The following is a 13,116-nucleotide window of genomic DNA, read 5'->3' as shown; positions in this document are numbered from 1 at the left end:
TCACCGTGGTAGACTACGCTACCCGGTACCCAGAGGCAGTAGCTCTGTCTTCAACCAGGGCAGATAAGGTGGCTGACGCACTGGTGACCATCTTTTCAAGAGTAGGATTTCCCAGGGAGATGCTTACCGATCAAGGGCCCCAATTCATGTCTCGCCTAATGGAGGCTCTCTGTGAGAAAATGCAGGTGACGCAGCTGGTATCGAGTCCGTATCACCCACAGACTAATGGTTTGTGTGAACGTTTCAACGGTACCCTCAAACAGATGCTCCGCATACTGGTTGAGACCCAAGGGCGTGACTGGGAGCGGTACCTCCCACACCTGCTGTTCGCTTACAGAGAAGTTCCGCAGGCCTCGACCGGGTTCTCCCCCTTCGAGCTCCTGTATGGCAGGCGAGTCCGGGGACCCCTTGGGTTGATAAGAGAATCCTGGGAAGATGAGCCAAACCCCACAGAAGTGTCCATCGTGGATTATGTCATGCGCTTCCGTGACAAGATGCAGACCTTGACGCAGTTGGTGCATGACAACATGACGCAGGCTCAGGCTGACCAGAAGCGCTGGTACGACCAGAACGCCCGGGAGCGGACCTACCAGGTGGGTCAAAAGGTGTGGGTGCTGGTCCCGGTACCAACGGATAAGCTTCTGGCAGCCTGGGAAGGCCCGTACGTCGTCCACCAACAGCTCAACTCGGTCACCTATGTGGTCACGCTTGACCATGCTCGGGGTAGGCGCAAGGCCTTTCACGTCAACATGCTGAAGGCGCACTACGAACGTGAAGCTTGCGTCCTACCGGTCTGCAATCTGCCAGAGGATGGGGAGGAAGATCCCCTCCTGGACATGCTGGCCCAGGCCAAGGCCGATGGGTCCATTGAGGACATGGAGATAAGTGGTTCGCTAACCGTATCCCAGCGGTTGCAGTTGATGGCCACCCTGGAACCCTTCCGGGTCGTGTTCACCAACCAACCGGGGAGGACGGAGTTAGCGGTTCATGAGGTGGACACCGGGAATCACGCCCCATTACGGCGAACACCCTATCGGATCTCTGAGACGGTGCAACAAGTCATGCGCCGAGAGATCGATGAGATGTTAAGGCTGGGGGTGATTCGATGGTCAAAAAGCGCATGGGCTTCACCTGTAGTCCTCATGCCTAAAAAGGATCGAACCACCCGGTTCTGCGTGGACTACAGGGGGCTCAACGCCATCACAACCTCTGATGCCCACCCAATGCCGCGCATCGAGGATCTGCTCGAGCGGTTGACAAACGCCAACTACATATCCATCATGGATTTGAGTCGGGGATACTGGCAGATTCCCCTGAGCCCTGAGGCGCAGGAGAAATCCGCCTTTATCACCCCCTTTGGACTGTACGAGTCCACGGTCATGCCCTTCGGCATGAAGAATGCCCCTGCCACTTTCCAGCGGATGGTCAACCACCTGCTTCGGGGACTGGAGGAGTACGCGGTGGCGTACTTAGACGATATTGCCGTCTTCAGTTCCACCTGGGAGGAACACCTTCAGCACCTCCAGGAGGTGCTCAAGCGTCTTCACCAGGCAGGCCTGACCATCAAGCCGGGGAAGTGCCAGATAGGCATGCACAAGGTCCACTACCTGGGGCACCGGGTAGGCGGGGGTTCCATGAGTCCGGAGCCAGAAAAAGTGGACGCAATCGTGTCCTGGCCCACCCCCAGGATCAAGAAACAGGTGAAGTCCTTCTTGGGCACTGCAGGGTACTATAGGCGGTTCGTACAGGACTATAGCGCCCTTGCCAAACCCTTGACTGACCTAACCAAGCAGAGGCTACCCCAAACAGTCAACTGGACAGATGACTGTGAGGCGGCTTTCCAAGCTTTGAAAGCAGCCCTGTGCAACTCTCCAGTGTTGAGAGCAGTTGACAGCAGTCGCCCGTTTCTGGTACAGACCGATGCCAGCGAGTTTGGCCTCGGTGCTGTGCTTAGCCAGGTCGACTCGGGGGACCAAGAGCACCCCGTGTTGTACCTGAGCCGGAAACTTTTGCCGAGGGAAGTGGCATACTCGACCATCGAGAAGGAGTGTCTGGCCATGGTGTGGGCACTGCAGCGTTTGCAGCCCTACCTGTACGGGCGCGCCTTCACGGTGGTAACTGACCACAACCCTCTGAGCTGGTTGCACACAGTGTCCGGAACCAATGGAAGATTGCTCCGCTGGAGCCTGGCCCTTCAACAGTACGACTTTACTGTAAAACACAGGAAGGGCAGTGAAAACGGCAATGCCGATGGGTTGTCCCGCCGGGGCGAACCCGCTGAGGTGCGCATGGCCGATTACCGAGAGGTAATGCCTCCTTACGCCCTCTTAAGGGGGGAGGTGTGATGTACAATGTCTGTGAGGTATGGGGTTTTGTCTACAAAATATGATGTTTTCTGTTGTAACTTTCCAGAAAGATCCGGCACATATGACAATCCAGGCTGCTAGCTCTGCAGCTTCACCCCTCCTCCTTTCACTCACACACTGACCAGTGCCCCCCTGCCTGGGCTAGCTCTGAAACCTTAAACCAACTTCCTCTCGAAGAGCAGGGGGAAGGGATCCCTTTGTTCGGAAAAACACAGGCTGTATGCCGGTATATGGGAAACCTAAAAATAAGTCATATTACGAAAACCATACCCAGCAGAGATATGGAAATCATATTTTTGTAACCTGAGCGGTCCCAGCTTCGATACCGCGTATCTTTCGAAGTTCTACCCTGTCCAGAACATGAGATAGGATTTCCGCCCAAATGGACGGTCATATCGCATAGATGTTTGATGTTTTCTTGATAGGCTCATTACGCTGGGAAACATGATACCACTGATGAGTCCATACCAGCTTCTCCCATAAAGTTATAGCTAATCTAAGTTTTGTAGCCAAAACATAACTTGGATAAGAGAGGTGGGATCAACCCAGAATGCACCTCTCTGTGATGTCACATAGGAAAGTCTATAAGGCATTCCCTGGCAGAACCAGCACAGAACAGCTCAAGTCGTCGTGCTAGAAAGACCCGCAGATGAGCGGAGACGGGCAGCTCCGCCTCCACCCCCCTTAAAGCCACATGGGATGCCAACTGACCACATGTGAGTGTGACTTTCTATCCTTTTAAATCCTTTTATTTTATATCTGTACTGTACATATGTTATGTCTCAATTTTATAGCAACTTTTATCTGTAATCACTGTCCTCTTTCGGAAAATAAATGATTTCATTATTTAGATCTGTCTCCATGCTCTAAGAATCGAACTATACGCCTTTGATAGATAATCGCTACTAATTCAAGGGGTTTGCCACGGACCCTCTTAATTTAACACTGTGAATTAAGTAACCGTGACTGGTGGCAGCGCGTTGTGTACGGCAATAGCGGCTCGCTGGCAGTCTAGAAGGGTCTTATATTGCTGAATAAGGGGCTGCGGCCACAGCATTGATAATTCCCTTACTGCAGAAGCCTGATTGCCGGTCCACAACAGGCAGCCCGTCCGGCGACTAATTATCCTAGGTGCAGTTCCCTGACTGACCTGAGGGTAAGGGGGGCGCCGGAGAGCTGCGAGTTCCAAAGTGGAACTGAGAAAGTGGGATATACATAAATCCCTGCAGTACTTGGAAGATTGATAGCAGTGGTGGGGCATCCAAATTAAACTCCCCCTGCGGCAAATTTTAGAGCGAGAGTAGCTTGCTGGATATTTTGGTCACATGGTGCCAGTGGTGGGATAACTAAGATAAGCCCCAACTGTGCCTGTGATAGCCGTGTGCCGGCAGTGTGTCTCGTCCCTCCGTCCGCTGATACACCCGTGTCAGTGGTGGGACGGTGACATAGTGGTGACACAGGGTCCGCTGTCTGTCGCGTTTTGGTGGCAGCGGGACCCCCGTTAGTCGCCCCGTAAGTGGATGATCGGCCGTGGGCTGTTCGTCACACGGGCTAAACGTGTTCCAAATGAGAAGAAGACAACTCCAACTGGCCCTTCTTAAAGAACCACAAAGTAGTAGAATATATCCAGAGCGCTGACGTCTATTGGAACTTTGGACATCTTCTACGTCTTCTCTATTCTTTAAACACTTCCAATTAAGCTGGCCACACAAAATAGCTGTCAGCCAAAAGTTTGTTCAGCCAACCTTCCAATTACATTCATGATGGTGTCATCTGAGTTGTCACCAAGGAGAGACATTAGTGAGTCTTCAGGTCCTGCCTAAATCTAATATGCATGACCAGCCTAATAGTTCACATTCATCCATTTGGAATACATTTTGGCAAGGGGTTTAAGCAGGGGCGGGCATACCATTGGTACATCCTCTGTGGCTGCATAGTGACCCAAGAGGTAAGGGGACCATTACCACCTCAAAATCAGCAAACAATGTTTGTCACAGACACATTATTGGACTGCAATACTAGTTGTAGCTCAGTAAAAAGTGTGATGTTGTGTCTGTGAGATTAAAGGAGGAGGACATGTTGTGTTTGAGCAAGGAAACCAGTGAGGTATGCTTGCAGAAATGGCAAGACTATAGCATTTGCAGTGGAACCTAGGGGGGCCCAAAGGTCAATACTACTGAAGACCTGTGATAGTTGGGGGCCTATTGGAAATTTTGCATTGGGACCCATAAGCTTCAAGTTATGCCAATGGCTTAAAGCTTTGGGCATCAGGTATGACCTAGAGATGAATAGGAAAAAACCTTAAGGCTGAGTTCACACGTGGCGTTTTTTTCGCGTTTAGGCGGCGGTTTTAACCGCGCGATTTTGCCACGAAAATATGAAAAATAAGCATCCCATGCATTCCTATGGGATTCCGCAATGCTGTGCTAATGCTGCGGTTTTTACCGCGGCGGAATCGCTTCGCGGTAAAAACCGCAGCATGCTCATTAATTTGCGGAATCGCGGCGATCCCGCACCCATAGGAATGCATTGTTCCGCTTACTTCCCGCATGTGGCTGTGCACACCATGCGGAAAGTAAGCAGAACAATGGCGGATGGTACCCACGGTCCGGAGGAGAGGAGACTGTCCTCCGGGCTCTGGGTACCATATCCCTGTAAAATAGAATTTAAAAATAAAAAATATTGTTATTCTCACCCTCCGGCATCCCGCGCAGTCTTCCCGCTTCTCTTCACGCTCTCGTTCCCAGTAGTCCTTTGCGAAAATGCCCGCGATGGCGTCCGTTCTCGCGGGATCGCGAAGTCTCGCGGTCATTCGCGCGACGTCATCGCGAATGACCGCGAGACATCGCGATCCCGCGACAACGGACGTCATCGCGGGCATTTTCGCAAAGGATTACTGGGAACGGCTGCGCGGGACGTCGGAGGGTGAGAATAACACCATTTTTTATTTTTTTTTACATTTTATCTTTTACTACTGATGCCGCATAGGCGGCCTCAGTAGTAAAAAGTTGGTCACACTCGTCAAACACTGTTTGACGAGTGTGACCAACCTGTCAATCAGTTCTCCCAGCGATGCTACAGATCGCTTGGAAAACGCTAGCATTCTGCAAGCTAAATACGCTTGCAAAATGCTAGTTTTTCCGCGGGAAAATCGCGGGAATTTAAAATGCGATTTTCCCGCGGACTGGAATTCCGGAATTCTCGCGGTAATTTCCGCGAGAGTTCCGGTACGTGTGCACTTAGCCTAAGTGATAATGTGTGCAAACTGTAAAGCGCTGCGGAATATGTTAGCGCTATATAAAAATAAAGATTATTATTATTATTAAGTAAAATAGGCTAATTTTTGCTGTTTTTTTTTAACATGCGTTTTTGGTGCAGATTTTTCTCCACTCATTATTATGTGTAAAATCTGCAGCAAAAATGCTGAAAGAATTGACTTGCTGCAGATTTAAATCTGCAATGGAAAAATAAGGAATGTGTGCATGAGACTTCAGGAATTGCATTGACTTTGCTTGGGTACTAGGAAATTCTTCAGGTTTGTGACAAAAAAAAGCAGCAAAACTGCAACGTGTGAACAGACGCCCTTGGGTGACCATACAGCTAATTAAGCTCTTGGCAGAACAGGTTCTCCTAATTTTCTCATATACTTGAATGCTGATCTTGGCCAAGCATCAATGTGCTCTTTATCAGGGAAGCAAAGTAAGCCACTGCCAGACTCCTCTGTCACTGACTTATCAACCTGGAATTCCAAAGATTGGACTTCAACTTGCTTGATCCTTATCTTCCCCAATATCATCTATCAGGTGACAATCAGGAAGCCCCCAAACACATCAGATTGTCGGCTGCTGAAGTCTCGAGGAGGGATGTTCAGATTTCAATGCCCAGGCTACAGTCTGGAGGAGCCAGACCCCAAATCTTTGTGTTTATTCTTTATATTGTTTATCAGTCATATTTTCAGCACCTCTATGAAAATGTCATATTCCACTTTCTTCACATTTTACATCTATACCGTTACTGTCCGGGAAGTTTCATTCAAGACATCATGACTTTAAAAACGTCTAATCACTATGGTCAGGATAACGAGTTGCTTTTTTAATGATAGATTTCCATTAAGCATTCTTGTTTAATTACTTCCTGACTGCTGCCTGATTATAAGCCGGCTGTGATCATATAACGGGACCGTCCCCGGTAGAGCGTGTTTATTTTATTCTTTTTTCTCTGCTATGGGAACTGCTGAGGCTTCAGCTTTCATAGCAGCCATATACATTGTGTATGCATGCCATTTTAACCTTTTCAGTGACATTTCAAAAATGCTTTTCTAGTCTATCCCACACACATGCGGTAATATGCTGATAAGCCTCAAACCATGAAATTCTCATAGAAAGTACAATATTTATTTCTCTGAGATATCATCATTAGCAAAATTGTCCTGAGACTACAGAAGAGCAATAAAATTTATTGCAAATTTCCCTTACAAGCTGTTGATAACTGATAGAAATTAAAGGTTATGTACACATCTGTAGTTTATTGTTCATGTCATGATCCAGTGTTGGATCTGGCGGTATTAAATGCATTAAGTGAACTTTTTTTCCTTTGGTTCCAAAGTGTCGTGATTGCCCCCCGGTGGCCATTAGAATTATCACGTGGTGTCGTTCATTCTAAGTTGCCCGGTGGTGGGGAATGGTATCGCACCTTAGGTTTAGGTTAATGTTCACTTAATTATGGATCAGGTGTGACACCATATAAAGGTGTGCTCAGGGTGTTCAATCACTGCCTGTGAGATTGCTTTCACTTTGAAGTGGAGAGCCTGGAGGAAGGATGGAGCTGGTGAGGAGTCCTGCGCAGCTTAGCCAGGGGGGACGTGTTGCAGCTATGGTGTCTGGACGAAGGGCTCGCATGGCGTGGTGGGGTCGCAGTGATGGAGTCAGCGGGAAGTGTCTGCATGGTCTGGTGGAGTGGCTACTATGGAGAGTGGCACTCACCATGTGGGACTTGGCCACTGAGCTGGACTCAAGCATGCTTGACTCCGTGGCAGAAGCTGAACACTTCCTTGGGACTCTGGTACTAAGCAGCTGCAACTGGTGTTGGACTCTGCTCCAAGGCTGCACTAAGGTGGAGGATCCTGTTATGGTGATGGATCCAGGTGGAGGAGAAGATGCACTCAGGTGGAGGGCTCTGTTGCTAGGAGCGCACGCAACAGAGCAAAGCTAAGTGGTGTTTCCCCTGTATTGTCTCTTTCCTCATGTGTGTTATTAGTGCAGTGGTGGGATTAGTCTCCGCACCGACCCATTCCCTAGTGAGGGTTTAGGGTCAGGGTGAGCAAGGGCGTTAAGGTACGCGTGTGGCGACAGGTGTGGAGCCTGTTTAGGGAATGTCAGGAGTGCAGGGACACTGGCTCAGGGGAGCTTAGGAGGTCTCCATGTCCCCATTCCCTATCGCAGGGCCCACCATTGTTAAAGTTTCCCAGGTTCCCCTTTATTATTTGATTACTGTATGTATAACGTGTAATACCTAAATTCGCCAGGTGGAGGCGGCGTATCCACCTGCATGTTTTATTATTTAAATGTGCCCCACTGGAGGCGGTGTATCCAGGGTCACGTGTGTTATGGGTCCGCCTTGCGGTATCATCTGCGACCTGACACACGTGACCATGACAGTTCATTTGTTTCCTAAATGCAAAGTGAAGCAACTTTCTAAATTATGTTCATTAAGTATTGTCTACCATTCTGCAGCTTGGGAGTGCCTGACAGTCCTTTATCTAGCTGAGTGATTTTCAAAAATGTTAGGAATCCGTCATACCTCCTGCTCTGGTTTCTAACAGCTCTCTGCTTCCTCCCGCTTCTCACTGTGTTAGAGATAACAGAAGGGAAGGTGGCTTGTACACAGATTTGCACATTGCGAGAGGGCAAAGTATCTACAGTCACAGGGAGGGCAGGGAAAACAGACTGTAGAAAAGGAGGAAAGCACATGGAGAGGAATTAAGTGCTGATATAAGAAAGAAAGAAAGAAAGAAAGAAAGAAAGACCCTGGATTCACCTCACTTCCAGTCTACATTATTGGGAGGGACACTCCCACAAGAGAGAAACACAAGAGAAAAACTTGAAAATAGGTTTAGGCTGCTAATTGAAAATCAGTGTTCAAGCATCATTAATCTGGATGTACCTGTGAATGCTTACAACAAGTAAATGTTATCAACTGCCCCTCAGGTCTCAATTTTTTCTGGACTATTTGGAGTGCACCACATTACACCATACAGGAAGCAAAGGTTAATTAAGTACACTCTGACGTCAAAAACTTTCTTTTCTTTTTGTCACTACCATGGCTGAGTGGTAACTTCCGCACATTGTATTAAAGACACATCAACAGATATTCCCAATATATACATTTGCACTACACCACAAACATGATATGAAGTTAATCTGACACAGCTTCTAAAATATGCTTAAAGGACTTTTCCACTACTCAGACAACCCTTTCTCAATCCTTATGATTCTCCCTCGTAAAATAATAGTGTAATGGTCACGCGCGACTGGACCCACCACCTCCAGCAGGGCGAATTTATATGACGCGCGTGCCCCTGGATACACCGCCTCCAGCAGGGCGAATTTAAATAAGATAACGTATAACTGGATACACCGCCTCCAGTAAGGCAAATTTAAACAATAAAGAGAAACACCAGGGAAACCGATACAATGGAGGGCCCTGCGATAGGGAACGGGGACGTGGAGACCTCCTACACTCCCCTGAGTCGGTGTCTCTACACTCCTACCGATCCCTAGGCCGGTTCCGCACCGGGCGCCGATCAGGATACCTTTAAACCCTAGCTCTCCCTGCACCTACCCCTTTCTAGTGAAATGGCCGGTGCAGAGACTAATCCCACCATTGCACTGAAACACACATAAAGGAAAGGCACAAACAGGGAAACATCACTTAGCTTTGCTCTGTTGCTATTGCTCCCAGCAACAGAATCCACAACCAAAGTTCAGCTTCACCCCGGAAGCTCAACACCAGAAATCAGCTTCCACCTGAAGCTATAACACCAGAGCTCTTCTGAGCTGCCAGGAACTCCTCTCTATAGTTCCTTCCTTCACCAGACTTGGTTGGAAATGAGCAATATCACCAACCCTGATTGCAACACCTGACACTCTTTTATAGGTTAGCCAGAGCAACCACACCTGCTTCATAATCACGTGCACTAAACTAAAGGAACCAGTGTGCAATGACCCTAACGGCCACCGCGGGCAAAACTAGAACTGAAACCACCACAGTGCAATGACCCTAATGGCCACCGGGGGCAAAACTAACTCCGAGCACACAGCTCAAGGGAAAAAAAAGGTTACCTGTGCATTTATCTGTCATAATCCAACCTGGATCATGACAAATAGTACTTATACTATACAGTGTTGGCACTGGCCTCACCCAGTGATCACGTGACATTATGTTATATGACCCATGCTTCTAATCAACGTCCACTTCAATCTCCCCGCCGTTGGGCGAATCACATACATTTGGAGGAAGTTAGAGAGTTGTCGCATTGCGTCATCTGCAGCAAGAGCGACGGTGTTGCAGAAGCAGAGACAGGCACATGTCACCGGAGGGGAGAGTGAAGCCAGCATTGATTGGCGACAGGGATCGCGTGACATAATATCACAAGGAGAGTGTTGTTTTGGCCTCTACAGGACTGGTGTATATCAAGTATACATTTTCTCAGTGGTATGGAATTATACAAAAGGCAATCCTTGATACATATTGTACCTCTGATGGAGGCTGCAAAACACAATGGAAAAATATCTCAACATTTATTGGGGCTATATTTAGTTAGATTTGCTTATTTTGTCTTTTATTACCTCTTAAACTGTCGCAGGCTTCGAAAGCTGTGGAGAGGCTAAGAGAAGTGACCGGTCCATTCTTCTATTGGTTACTAAAATTAACTGAAAAGATGCCAAAGAAGGCAGGAAAACCGCAGCCAACGATATCTTGATACACCTTCTATTTCAAAAACAATGTGGGTACCCTTCCGTTTAAAAGAGGACATGTGCTCATACCCTTTGGCCTCCTTCATATGTGTGTCCATGTGCAAAACACGTAGACATGTCCACTTGTGGTTGGCAGCATGGATCACACGGATCCATACAAGTCAATGGGTCCATGTAAACACGTGCCGCACATTAATGTCATCAGTGTCATGTCCGTGTGCGTTTTTTAGGGTTTAGTAGAGTATTCTCTAACGTCACAGTACCTTTTGGTAGACTTTCTTTTCAGCAGTTCTTGGTTCAAAAATCTAACCAAAGTGGTGCACAGTACGTACGACATAAATCTGACCCACAATTCTGGCGCATCTAATAAATCTTCCCCAATGTTCTTATAACAGGACCCTGGAGCATCACTGATTGCAAAGATAATTCATTGCTTTTTTTTGTATTTAAGTCTTGGTTTAGGTTAAAACATAATAAAAAAAAATAATTACAAAACCTGTATTGTGTTAGGAAAAGAAATGTTGATGGGGGTCACCAGTGATTGTGCTGCTCAACCAAAGCGCATGAAGAATTATGTTCTGTTTGATTTGGAATGGTAATTTTTAATGCTTGGTCAGAATTTGGAAACATTTGCTGAAAATTCTTCTGAAAGAAGCTTTTCAAACCGATATGGCTTCAATGATGTTATTCAATCTAAGCTTTTTTTTCTGTTTTCATAGAATTGAAGTAGAAAACCTTTTGTTTCTCAAGTTCTGCCATTACCATAAATCTGCAAAACCTTCCATGTTTGCATGAAATGGGAAATGCTCGCCCGGTACGGCCACTTCACACACTCCGCACACATTGATCCCATTAGAAGCTCCCCGCACTCGTCCATCGCCGCACCCTGTCTACTAGTCTTGCTCACAACTTTTTCATTGGCTCGTGAATGAGGTTTAATTTAATATGAAAAAACAAAAACTATGCTTCGCAGACAACATTTAATGCTCCAGTTCAGTCAGTTCAGGGTATTTATTGTTTCTAGAGGAATCTGAATGGAATTTCTGAATGGGCTAATGAATAACATATGGGATGGGAAATGGATATGTGGGTATGTGTACTCAGCCTTGGGATTGTAAGACAGTGTGCAACGGAGATGATGGAGCAAAAATATAGACGACAAGTCTATAGTAGGCACTTCTGAACTTTCAGGCAGACTTAGGAGTTACAGTATGTCCCCGTGATGTTTAGGTTACTGTCAAGGAAAGAAAAAAAAACATGTGGCAAGTTACTAAAGATGAGCGGATTGATACTTGGAGGATGGAGTATGAGTAGAATTTCTTGAAATTTGCAGTTTCACGTGAAATCAAAGATTTTGAGATTTCATTCGGGGGTTCTACAAAAACATAAAACATGCCCTCACCATTCCCCACCTTGCGGAAGCATCAGAGAGCAAGGAAATGTTATTTTGCACTGCCAAGAGGGCCTCCCCACAATGTCCACCAGCTATTATATCTTAAGGATTTTCACAGCTTGTACAGTGGTGGTCAGTACCGGGGCAATCACAGATCAGCGGTTCCCAGTGGAGCACAGTTTGTACAGCATAGGCACTTTACATCTCCAGAGTCACTGAGTAAGTCTCTCTCCTGTAAAATATAAGCTCTTATGATCAACACGGTTCTCTCTCTCCTAAAAACTGTAAGTTCTTACGGTTGTCAAGGTTCCCTTTCTTGACTGTTGAGTGTAAGCTCTTATGGTCAGTTGGGTTTTCTCTCTCCTGTAGAGTGTAAGCTCTTATGGTCAGTGGGGTCCTCTCTCTCTCTCCTGTAGACTGTGAGCTCTTAGGCTGTTTGCCCACGATGCGATTTTTAAGCGTTTTTGCCGCAATTTTCGCAGTCAAAACGTTTAAAAATCTTGTACAGAACGCCCCCCATGCATTCCTATGGCATTCTGCACATGCTGTGCTAATGCTGCGCTTTTTTCCGCGGCGGAATCGCATAGCGGAAAAAATCGTAGCATGATCATTCTTTTGTGCAGAATGGCAAAGAATTGCCGCGATTCCACACCCATAGAAATGCATGAGAATCGCTTACTTCCCGCATGTGGCTATGCCCACCATGCGGGAAGTTAAGCGTCTCATGTGCGGTTGGTACCCACGGTGTGGAGGAGAGGAGACTGTCCTCCAGGCCCTGGGTACCATACCCCTGTAAAAAAAAGAATACAAAATAAAAAAATTGGGGTATTTTACCTTACAATGTCCCGCGCTGCATTCCCGGCCTCAGCGATCCCAGTAATGCCTTGCGGCAAGGTCCTGTGATGATGTAGTCTCGCGAGACTCTAGTGGTCTCGCAAGATCGCTCTAGTAAAGCGAGACCAACGTCATCACAGATCTCGCAAGGCATCGCTGGGAACTCTGAGGCCCGGGATGGCAGCGCGGGACGTCGGAAGGTAAATATTCCCCGATTTTTTTTATTTTTTTATCATTTTTAACATTTTATCTTTTACTATTGAAGCCGCATAGGCAGCCTCAATAGTAAAAAGCTGCTCACACTTGTCAAACACTAAAACACTATGTTTGACGAGTGTGACCAACCTGTCAATCACTTTCCAAGCGATGCTTCAAATCACGGCAAAATCGCAAATAGAATTGCGGTAAAATCGCGGTGAAATCGCGTGGAAAAAAACGCGCGATTTCTGTGAAGGAGTCCGGTTTTCATTGTGCGTTTTAAAACGCTACGTGGGCCCATAGCCTTATGGTCAGAGGGGTCCTCTCTCTCAATTAAAGTGTAAGCTCC

General features: G+C 47.1%; 1 long non-coding RNA gene across 1 annotated transcript in view; it reads left to right on the top strand.

The window, feature by feature from the left end:
• The first annotated feature begins 7,147 nt into the window (after positions 1-7,147).
• Positions 7,148-13,116, top strand: part of LOC141076006 (uncharacterized) — a 28,515-nt gene continuing 22,546 nt past the window's right edge. The window contains exons 1-2 of the long non-coding RNA XR_012227390.1: positions 7,148-7,193; positions 10,231-10,371. This is a non-coding gene — a long non-coding RNA (uncharacterized lncRNA). The remainder of the gene's footprint in view (positions 7,194-10,230; positions 10,372-13,116) is intronic.

The sequence above is a fragment of the Dendrobates tinctorius genome, unplaced genomic scaffold (assembly GCF_039654945.1).
Source record: "Dendrobates tinctorius isolate UK_male_01 unplaced genomic scaffold, ASM3965494v1 ptg000384l, whole genome shotgun sequence".
Taxonomy (NCBI): Eukaryota; Metazoa; Chordata; class Amphibia; order Anura; family Dendrobatidae; genus Dendrobates; species Dendrobates tinctorius.
The sequence above is the reverse complement of the archived record's forward strand: the minus strand, read 5'-3'. Positions and strand labels throughout refer to the sequence as shown.